This window comes from Monodelphis domestica, chromosome 1, assembly GCF_027887165.1.
Source record: "Monodelphis domestica isolate mMonDom1 chromosome 1, mMonDom1.pri, whole genome shotgun sequence".
Taxonomy (NCBI): Eukaryota; Metazoa; Chordata; class Mammalia; order Didelphimorphia; family Didelphidae; genus Monodelphis; species Monodelphis domestica.
The window spans coordinates 631557521-631569370 of NC_077227.1; the positions used below are offsets into that span (position 1 = coordinate 631557521).

Consider the following 11850-nt stretch of genomic DNA (forward strand, 5'->3'; position numbering starts at 1 on the left):
CCTGGTTTGGTACTTTGAGCATAATTGAATCATTCTTGAATGACTAATGATCCTTCAGAACCTTCAGATCATCATTATGAATTATAATTCTCTATGTTCAAGAGTATAAATTAAAGTGAGTTAACTGTGCAAGGCATCCCTGCAGTTGCTTTTTAAAAACTGTCAAGGTATTTTGGCACAATATCTTAATTCGTGGGAAGACCTAGATCTGCGTTGTATTCCTGCCTTTTCCCCAGCTAGTTGTGTGATCATGGACACGTTAGTTAACTTTTTCTTGTTGTTTTCAATAGTAAAATTATATGTCACATTTTTAGTCACCTAAATGGTTGTTCAGACTACATGTGTAGCCCTCCAGTATTATGGAACACACTCTATCTGAAGAAAAATGATCCCATTTTTTCAATAATTTTAGTTGATAGGAAGTTGATTTATCTCCCCATAACTTTGGTTCTTTGCAATTGTGCTCTCTGTGACCAGAAAAAAATGAGTGTGCTCTCATTTTCATATCACTGCACTTTGATTGTTCTTTTTTTTAATTTTCACTGGTTATTACCCACAACGGTAATGCTTTCCCTCCTCTGTATTACTTTCTAACTTCCCTGGTTTCTGTTAAGTTCTAGCTAAAATCTTACCTTCGGTTTCTCTCACTACCAGCACACTGAGATTACCTCTAAATTACTCACTGTGTATTTATGTGTACACAGTTACTTGCATGCTATCTCCCTCAACAGACTCTGAGCTCTTTGAGAGGAGGGATTATGTGCCATTGTAGGGATGGAGTAGGGATGAGGCTTGTGTTCTTTACTATCCTAGTCTCCGGTGCAGTCTCAGAAAGTGACTTCATCACCTTCTCCTTCAAATAGGGATTTCTGGCATGGAGGACAAAAGGAAGAACTTGAGGGAATGAATTTAAAAGTAATGAAGACTTAGGCTTAGGATATAGAGGCTGAGGGCCTTCATCCCTCTTCTTTCTATCTATGATCTGAAAGCCCTTTCCAGTATTGGGAGTTTAGGCTGATTCTGTATAATGTCTAGATGTGAAGGGTGTATGGGGTGCTCAGGGAGGGGTAGTATCTCTGGTATGGAGGGCTTATCGTGCCCTCCTAGGGCAGCTCTCCAGCCTCTGACCCCCCCCTGACACCCAGCTCTCACCTGTGGCTCCCAGTAGCTGCTAGCATGCGGCAGCGGCCACACCCCGGGCAACGGCTTTGACAGGCCGGCTAAACCTTGTGAGGGTAGCCATCGGGTCATCGACCCCTGGTAAACCAGGGCTTTGCTCACCCAGCATGTGAAGACTGTTTCGGTGGAAAAGGCGGAAGAAACCAATAAGAAGGTTCAACGGCTGAGAGGGCGACGCAGCAAAGCACTGTGGAGTGCTTAGGGCGTGTTGGAGCACAAAGGACAACACGGCCACCCAATGCAGCTGAGGAAGTCTCCAGGTGTAACGACTTTTCGTGCCAATGGACCCAGGCTTCCAACGCCGAGAGAGTGGGACTGTCTCTGTGCATCGACTTTTCCACTTAAATCTTCATGCACAAGTATCTTTGTGCACACTCATCTATCCTAACCCCGTCCACCCTCTTCAAGACCTGCGGTGATGGGGGAGTGATGACGCAACAGGTGGAGGTGACCACTGGCAGTTGTAGTCACGATCCTGCACGTAGGCGGCCCACAGACCAGTGGTCGCTCGGCCCTGTGGGCAGCAGGGACGTTTGGCAGCATCCTGGGCGACTGAGCAGCCCCCTCTAGGAGAGCACTGCTCACCCTAATCAAGGGAGGGGACTAGAGAAGGCATCCCAAACATTGCCTGACCTACAAACACCCGGTCAGCACACCACGGCTGGTGGGTCATCACTTTAAGCGGTCGAAATCAAAGAAAAAATACAAAGAAACTCCTACTAGGAGCATGGAACATCAGGGCTTTACTTGATAGAGAGAATACCCCAAGACCTGAGAGAAGAACAGCTCTAATTGGTAAAGAACTGGCGTGATATAACATCGACATCACAGCCCTAAGCGAAACACGCTTACCAGAAGAGGGATCACTCAGCGAACCCACCACTGGACACACCTTCTTCTGGAAAGGTAGAGCCTCAAATGAAGACAGAATCCACGGTGTTGGCCTGGCCATCAAGACCAGTTTGCTCAAACAGCTGCCAGACTCGCCTGTGGGCATCAGCGAGAGGCTCATGAAGATCCGTTTGCCTCTCAGCAAAGACTGGTATGCCACAATCATCAGCGCATATGCCCCTACACTGACCAGCACAGAGGAGACCACCGAGCAGTTCTACTCTGACCTGAGTGCCGTCCTGCACTCAGTGCCCACAAATGACAAGCTGATACTACTGGGAGACGTCAATGCCCGTGTTGGCCAGGACCATGAAAGATGGAAAGGAGTGCTTGGCAAACACGGCGTGGGCAAAATGAACAACAATGGCCTACTGCTACACAGCAAAAGCTCAGAGTTCAAACTCACCATCACGAACACATAATACATAATACAGGAAGGGGTGGAATGGAGCAATTAGACCCAAGAGACTCAAGACATACCTCAAATGCCCCCCACCCCCAACCCTACTCTGTTTGAAGAGACTTGAAGACCATAGAGACAGGGGGTGAAGAGTCACAGGAGATGGGGTTCTGCATTTGGAGAGGTTAGGGAGCTGTCAAAGGAACCAAATGACATTGGTGAGGTCAGTGTGTAGGCGTGCATATGTGGAGAGAGTGGAGAGGGGCTAGACTTAGGCATTAGGAGTATGAAGAGCCCAGCAGTTTCTCAGGGGCTACATTAATATTCCCACTGTGGCAATCAGGGTCTGCAGGTTAGCCTCTAGATTGACGATGCTCTTGGCAATGAGCTGCTCCAGCTGTTGCTGCAATCTAATCTCTGCACCTGGGAGTTTCCTTCTCCAGCCAAAACCAGAATCATCTGTTGCATCCGCTGCTGCTGGAGGTTGCCAATACCCCCTGCTGGAGAGGCACACTAGTCGGCACAAATAGGGAAGCAATGAGGGCATTCTGGGCTGTTACTACCTTCTGCAGGGGCAGGTAGGATCCAGGGCACCCCAAAGTTGCCAATGCCTTGGGGCTTCCATCTGCGGTGAGTTTGGATTTTAAGTCTATTAAAGAAATATGGGAAGCTGAAACCAGAACCGATCTTATAGCTGGAGGTGTCCCACAAGCAATTGGACATTTGTTGTCATCTGAGTAGCAAAGTCAGGGTTCTGGGCAAATGTCTACAGTATACTATGTGTGTATAGATAAGGTCATGTTTTATATTAGCTGGGGATTTGCTGTAAAGGGCTATTTAATATTCCTCTACTCAGGCTAGCTGCATTGATCCCAAATGTGTTGGTTTCTGTTAGGGGCACCTGGTTGGTCCCCGAGTCTTTGATGCCTTTCCCAGCAGGCCCTGGGGCCAAAGAGATTGGGGTTGAGGACTTCAGGAATTAGAGAAGGGCTCCTGGTACTCAGTCTGGAGAGGGAGGAGAAAGTTCCCTGCCAATGAGAGAAAGAATTGTTGCTGAATTGTTCCCTAGCAGCACTGATCATGGGTTCCCGAATGTGTGCAGGCTGCAGAAGGTATTACATCTCCCAGGGATCCACTCTGGGCTGCTCAGGGCCCAGTCTTAGTTGTATATCATCTCTTGCCTCATGGTAACATTTCCAGCCAATTCCAAGGCTTGCCTCATTAACTCTAGGTTATTGATGGGATATTTCATAGTTTCTTCTATTTTTTTCATTCTTTTGATTTTGTTTTATTGTTTCTTGATGTCTCATGAAGCCATTAGCTTCTATTTGCCCAGTTCTAATTTTTAAAGATTGAATTTCTTCCATGACCTTTTGATCCTCCTTTTCCATTTGGTCCACTCTACTTTTCATAGAATTCTTTTCTTCATTGGATTTTTTTTGCCTCTTTTCTCACTTTTTTAAAGCTATTTTTAAAGTTTTTAAGCTATTTTCTTTTTTTGTATTACTTTCATTTTTTCTCCATTTTTCTTCTCATTTTTCTTCAGCTTGACTTATTTGATTTTTGAGTCACTTGAGACCAATTTCCTTTTTTCTTTGAAAATTTGTATATGGTTGTTTACATCTTATCATCTCCTATTGACTCTGTTTCCCTCTTTGTCTCCAGAGAAATTTTCTAAAGTTAGGTATCTCTTTTATTGTTTGCTTATTTTCCCACCCTTTTTTTTTTGCCTATGGATTGGGAATTCTGAAAGCTATTGGTTCTGTCTTTTCTGCTGTTAATTTGAGGGCATGGTACTATGAGCTACTTTGCCCTGGGGCTATCTTTACCAGAGCACAAGCTTGAAAAGATCAAGCTCAATGGACTTTTGGTGTCAGGGCCTGGGATTTCAAGGGGGGTGTATCTGGAATGTGGAGTGCCCTGTTTTTGTTGTGTCCAGGGGTCCCAGGATCCCCAAATTTGGCCTATGCCCAGTCAGGGAACCTGGTGCAGTAGGTAGGGAGGTAGTTGGCCAGCATTCCTCTGTGCAGTTTTGCTTCCAGTTCCCCGTTATCCCATGAAAATTTCCTCTCTCTGCCTACTTTTCAAGTTGTAGTCATTGAGATAGTTCCCTCACTCTGTCCTGTTGTTCTTTTTTTACTCCTATTGCTTTAAGACGCTTTTTAAAGATTGATTTGCAAAGATATCAGAGGTTTCAGCTTTAGCTGCTACTAAGCCACCATCTTGGCTCTGTCCCCTAGGCTATTGAGCATAAGGCCACTACACCTGTGGGTTAGCCATGATTATGTGGTACATCAGGCCTTGGGTAAGAAGGTTCTCCACAATCTGGGACAACATCTCAGGGCTGAACATCAGCTGCCTCTGCATCTGCTGCTAAACTCAGTGAAATAAGCTGAACCAAAGCCTAGACTGCTGAGTCCTAGGTTGCCCTCAAAGTCAGAGTAGATTCAGTACCACTAGGAAGCCCATCCCTAGCCCTGCTATTAGACCACCTCCATTGCTCCTCCTATTTCCACTAGCAACCTTAGGAACAATGCTACTTCAAGTGAATGGCTGAGGAGCAAGGAAGGTGAGTGAAGCAGTCCTGGGGCTGGGACAGAAACAATATCTGGGGCAGAGAGAGCAGCATCATCAGGATCTTGGGCTTTTTGTGGGATCTTTTTTTTTAAACTCTTACTCTCCATCTTAGACTCAATACTCTGTATTGGTTGAAAGGCAGAAGAGCACTAAGGGCTAAGCAATAGGGGTTAAGAGATTTTCCCAGCGTCACCTAGCTAGGAAGTATCTGGGGCCAGATTTGAACTTGTCTCTAGGTATGCCTCTTAATCCTCTGGGCCACCTAACTTCCCCCTTCTGTGCGGTCTTCTTGATTACCAAATGAACAGTAAGCTTATCCTTGATCCCATGCTGATTTAATTTCTCCATCTATAAGAAGTTTGTCAATGAAGATCAGGACAAGATGATATTGTCTTAGAGCTCTGGGAGATCTCCTCTTTGAACTCCTTCATTTGAACTCCTTTTGGTTCTTGATGGTCACCTGATCTAGGCTCAGTACTGTTTAGTTCTGCCATGCTACTGCTGCCTAACTGCTGGCCACTATAATTATGTTTTTAGATGCATAATGTAACTTGTGGAAGATTACAAAGGGAAATGAATTTTATTGAAACATAGCGATTATGTGTATATACACGAATACAAACATATTTCTAAAGAACACTTTCTCTAGTGGGTAAGAGTATCTAGGCTCACACTCCTCTGGCACAGGTCATGAAGGACCTCAAGCACCAAGGAATGCTACTGTAGCCCATTGGTAGCACAGTCTATAGTGTTGGATGTAGTGTCAGAAAGACCTGAGTTGTCTTCTTCTAACTGGCTCAGGTACTTAATAGCTGTGTGAATGGGCAAACCACTTTAACCTTTAGGTACTTTGGTTTTCTATCTATAGAATAAGGATAATAACAAGACCTATCTCAGAGGGTTGTGGTGAGGATCAAATGAAGTAGCATACTCATAGCACTTTGCAAAACTGAAAGCATGCCATAAATATTGCTATTATTATTAATCCATATGCTTCCTCCCTTCCATTAGGTGGAAATCTGATCATGAAAATGGTCAGTAGGAGTACAGGTTGAAAATCCTCAGAGATTTGGTGGAGAATAGCAGCTAACTACCTGGCATACATCACGGTAAAGCATACTGAATTTCCAGCTCACAGGAAATAAATAACCAGTGACCTAAAGCAGTCTAAGAAGATTGAGCTCTAATTAGCAAGAATAATCTCTATTTATCATGTTCTTACTAAATACATCATGCAGAACTTGTCCCAGAAGCTAAATGTGGGAAAAATCAATGAAGGAAGGTTTTGAATTTGTTCTCACTCAACAGCAAGCATTTATTAAGTATCTCTGGAGGGAATTTGGTAGTGCGGTGGCTAGAGCACTGGGTGTGGTATCAGGAAGACCTTTGTTCAAATTCAGCCTCAAACAGTTATTAAGTATGTGACCCTGGGTAAGTCACTAAACTTTTGTTTGCCTTGGTTTCCTTAAGTGTAAAATGGGGATAATTAATAGTACCTTCCTTGCAAGATTGTTTGGAGGAACAAATGACATGACAGTTGTGCAAAAGCAATTAATATAGTCACTGGCACATATTGTTGTTCAATCATCATTCAGTTGTATCTTCCTGACCACATTTGGAGTTTTCTTGGCAAAGATACTGGAGTGGGTTGCCATTTCCTTCTCCAGTTCATTTTATAGATGAAGAAACTGAGGCAAACAGGATTAAGTGACTTCATCAGGGTCACATAGCTAGTAAGTTTCCGAGGCTGGATTTGAACTCAGGTCTACCTGATTTCAGGCTTGGGTGATCTAATTACACTGCCACCTCATTGGCACACAGTAGGCACAATATAAATGCTTATTCTGTTACTTTCTCATCCCCTATAATATTTCAAGAAGTATGCTAAATGCTAGAGATACAAAGGTAAAACAAAACTGCAAAAACACCAAACAATGCTCCTTTCAAGGAGCACACAGTCTGAGGGAGAAAACAATTATGTATAAACAAGATGCATATAACATAGGAGAGAATGGAGCTAATCAACTGAGGGAGGGAGGTTACTAGTCTTAAGGGGGACTAGGAAAGATTTCTTGTAGAAGGTGAGGCATTAGCTGGCACTTGAGTTAAAATGTTCCAACTTTGAATAATTAAAATCTGGGTTGGATATATGAGATTGATGAAGGTTGTTTTATTGCTAGTTGATAAGCTGTTCTTTCCTTTTGATAAGAATTTTGCTACAAAATGGTCCAGAAATTTTAGGGGCTAATTGAGCTCAATGTCCTTTCACTGTCTAACCTGACCATACTTTAGGAATATTGGTACAGGAGGAAAAGAAAGAAATGAATTCTGAGGACCCTTGATAGATGACCTCCTGGTAGTAGTGGAGGAATATGTGTATTCAGTGTGCATCTGGGAGGAAATGAAGAAGTTCAGCAATTCTCTTCTCCAATCTCTGAGACTAAATAAAATGCATCAATTGGATGAATCTAGCCTGGGCAGTATTGAACTTCTTTTTAAGGACACAGATGCATTCTCATTTTCTTTTTTCATTCAATTGATGCATTAAAATTTGATAAAGGAACCTCCTTTGTGCAAGACACTCTTGGTCCTGAGGGATACAAAACAAAAAGGAAAAATAGTCTCAGCCTTAGGGAGTTTATATTCTCTAGGGACAGGGATATTTATAAAGAGAGGGGATTTCAATGTGCATATAGGTAAAGATAGACATAATAGAATGAAAATAAAAAAGAATTAGCTAGGGGGATTGGGAAAGATTTCTTGCAAGAGGTGACTCATGCTGATGCTTGAATAATACTAGAGATGAGGAAGGAGTGGAATTTACTGGGACAGGCAGGATATAGAGTCCATGCAAAAGAATGGAGATGTGATTTGGAATGCCAAGTTTGGGGAACAGCAAATCTGGCTGGAAAACAGAGTGCATGAAGGGTTATAATAAGAATCAAGCCTGGAAATGCTGCCTGGAGTCAAATTATGAAGGACTTTAAAGGCCAAATTGACCCTCTCATTAGTTGACTCAGTTCCAGAAATTTTATCTGTAAGATAAAAGAACAAAATTAAAGATATAAATACATGTTAACAAAGAGGGGACAAAAATTATTCATATTTTCTAATGAAGAAATAGTGCACACTGTAAAATTTAAAATTAAAATTTTAATAAAATATATTTTAGGAAGTTTATTAAAGATCATTAGAAATCAAGGAATAAAGAGGATACAAAATAAAATCCATGTGCCCATGGCTGATTAGACATTTCAAAATCCCCACCTTGCCATGCCACCATGATTGCTGCATCATACCAAAGAGGGCATGGGAGCAGTTATAGCCAGTGAAATACCAATAATGTGATCTCACCAATGTGGAGACACAGGAGAGATTATAGGGAATTTTGGGAAATTTAAAGACTTCTGAGGTATGAAGTCAAAGGTTCAAAATATCCATTTATACATACCCCCCTCCCTGAGACCCATGGAAGACTAATATATCTAGTGGGTCTTGTAAACATACAAATTTGAAATTACAATAATTTGAGGATAAGAGGAAAAGAGAACAAAACCAATGATTGCTGGGTGCATTGACAAAAAACAGTTAGGGAGCAGTCCCCTTTGGCATTCAACCCCACACAGTTCAAATCACCATATCCCAAAGTTCACTCTGGATCTTCTGGTCCAGCACATGGCCTGTGGAGGCATCTTCATGGTGCCTTCTCCAAAGAGTTCATTTTCTGGATTTGGAAAGGTAGCATGTTTCTTATCCTAAAATTACTCTCAAAAAGAATTTAAATTTTGAAATTTAGAATAATAATAATTATACATTACCTCCTGAAGAGAGTGTTAAAAATACAGGGTTCACTTAGGGATGCATGGCTGAGTTATGATGTGCATGAATCAATTGGCAAGAGAAATTAAAAACATCCAAATAAATCCAAATAAAATGGAAAAGATAACTTCTGGATGAAATATAGACTATCAAAGTCTTATGTGTAAAAAATTTAAGTAAAAGAAAATAAACCTTGAAATAGGTCCTTGAATCAGGGCCCAAATAAAGTGATTTCTATCCCATAAGTCTGTAGGACAAAATGCAGTAATATTTCACTTACCCATTTGCAGCCAAGACTACAAGAAGTTGCCATACTATAAGAGAGAAAAAAGAACTGATAGGGAAGTGTTATACCCTGGTCTGATTTTTACCTTCACTCTCAGGGATAGGGGAGCCAGAACAGCCAATTGTTAGGTACTTTCATAGAAAGTATTTTTCACAAGGGGTGTGGTTCAAGGAGTCCTGTGTCTTAACATATGTCAAGTGCCACAATCTCAAGTCTCACACTAGGTTCAAGTCCTTGTGCTCTTTGGGCAGAATGTTATCAATCCATGTAGGATTGGTTTGGTCTTTTTGACCTTGTGCTCTATTGGCACTATGCAAGTGGCTTTGTGCTTCTTTGACATTGTGCAATGACTCTTTTTGTATTCCCTTCTCCTGGAATCAAATAGAATCATTAAGCAAAGTCCCATAAAATTTTTTTTAAACAATGAATGAAATAACTTTTGTAGTCTAAAGCTTTTTGGGTATGCATTGATATTATAGCAAATATATTTTAAACTTATATTACTGCAAAATCAAAAAAAGTTAAAGAAAATCTTAATCCTGGTGACGTGTTCTTCAAATACAAAAAGGAGAGAAAAAATTAAAAAACTGAAACAATATAATAAAAATTTGTTTAAATAAAAAATATATAGCTTACAATCATTAACACACTGTGTCAGCTAAAGAAAGGTAGAATACAAAAGTTTCTCACCAAAAACTGAGATCCATTTCCTTTTTCAAACCTGGCCATGATCCACTGTGAGTGCAAAGCAAATGATTTTCACAAAGTAATAGTTTTTTTAAAAATAAAGAACAGTAGTACAGCATGTAATGAACATTTAAAAAGTATCAAAATCCCTCAAATTATAATAGCCCATTTAATGACAATAGCAAACAAACCCACTATCATATTTTACATGAGTCTGCTGTATAACATTTAAAAAAAGCCTTAGGAGCTAATGGACACTTGTCACAAGTTCTTCAGGTGTAGCAATGTTTCAAGCTTGGCTGAGATATTTAAAAAAGGCTATTACTGCCATCAATTAAAAAATGTGGCAAGAGTCTAGAAAAAACCAAACCTCTGTACTGTTAATGTTGGATCTAAAAAATGTCACCAAGAATCTAGAGATCATTCTGGTGAAAGGGTAAAGTGAGCTGAGGAGTTTCAAATGAGAGATGCCCCTCTTTTGGGAGCCATCCAGGGGTACCATGCCCTGGGATCAACTTCCTTTGGTATGAGACTATAATGTCTCATTGGGAGATGGGGATTATATTGTACTTCACTTCAACTACTAAAATGAACCTTACCTCTTGTTACAAATAACTAAGAGGCAGGCAAAATGATTAGAGTTGAGAAACAAATTTTAAATTCATGTTTGAAGACCCCTTAAAATCAATTTGAGATATTTAGTTCATTAAATTTTCCAAAGGTTGTTATACAATTGTAACAAGTTTTTGATGAAGTCCATCCATCTTCTATGTGACAATTTATAAAGCCAAAATAGAAAAAAAGCTGTTTTTTATATGGGTTATCCATTAATATTTGTTCAGTATAGTTATAGGGGAAAGGCAGCAGAATATAACAGTAGTTAAAACACAGTAGATTTAAACTGATTCAGCAAAGCAGAATAGTATTGAATATATTAATATATGAATTTAAAACCACAAAATTAAATCTTAAAATAATCAGCAAAATACAATAAGATACAGAGACTTTCATTAAAAAAATGGAGTTGGAAAAGGCCTAAAATTTTAACCTCCAGTCTCTTTAAAGTTCCTTCTTTTATCCTTTCAGATCCCTATTGTCAGTACTGTGGAATCTCCCATAGTGAGGGAGAACATGGGTTTTAGGTATCTCAAAATGGGCAGGCCCAAATGGCAAAGAGTTGCAGGGAGATGAATTTCTCCCCTGAATCTCAGGTAAGATAAGTAAAAGGATCAATGTACTCATGAATGGTAGAAGCTGTTTGAGTTAGGCAATGCACTGCTCTTTCATAGAGTATGCCATGCTTGTAATCAACTTCCTATTTGGAAGAGTAAAACCTTCTTCTTCCATTCCCCCTCCCGGGAGGTCCCCTGCCACATGGAAGCTAATTGTTGCCTAAGGAAAGAACACCCCAGTTTTTACCAGTTGGTTTGTGATTCTGAAGACACAGTGGCAGCTACCAGCAGCCTGGGACCTGGGACTGGATGAGAGATCTGGGTCAAGAAGGTCAGGAGTGAATGGCTGGGACAACCCAGGAGGCAGGAGCGGGCAGCAGGAGCAGGAGCAAGAGTAGAAGCAAATCACTGGGATTTAGCAACAGAAATGAGTGGAATGAGGAGAAGTGGCTTATCTCTTCTCTGCCAAGAGTCCCCTGGCTAAAAATAGCCCAGTCAGTAGGGCGAGCAAGAAACATGGCAAAATGTAGGAAAAGAAAAAGGCAGCAGTTCCAAAGAGAGTTTGGAGTTCTCTTGGAGTTTGTGAGGGTGGGTGGGTGGGGTGGGCAAAAAGCCTTGGCAGGAGAAATGTGGCTTAAAATTCTTTTTTTTCTAGGCTATCTTAAAAAAATTTTTTTTGAGAGTTTTCCTCATCCCTTCTGGCTGCCAACTATAAAATTTAAAATTAAAATCTTATATAATAAAATATTATATTTTATGAGGTTTATTAAAGATCATTAGAAATGAAGGAATAAAGAGGATAAAAAATAAAAACCATGTGCCCATGGCTGATTAGACAT

General features: G+C 40.8%; 1 pseudogene; it reads right to left on the reverse strand.

The window, feature by feature from the left end:
- Positions 1 to 3158: 3158 nt before the first annotated feature.
- LOC130457313 (ubiquilin-4-like) lies at positions 3159 to 3722 on the reverse strand (annotated as a pseudogene).
- Positions 3723 to 11850: the final 8128 nt, after the last annotated feature.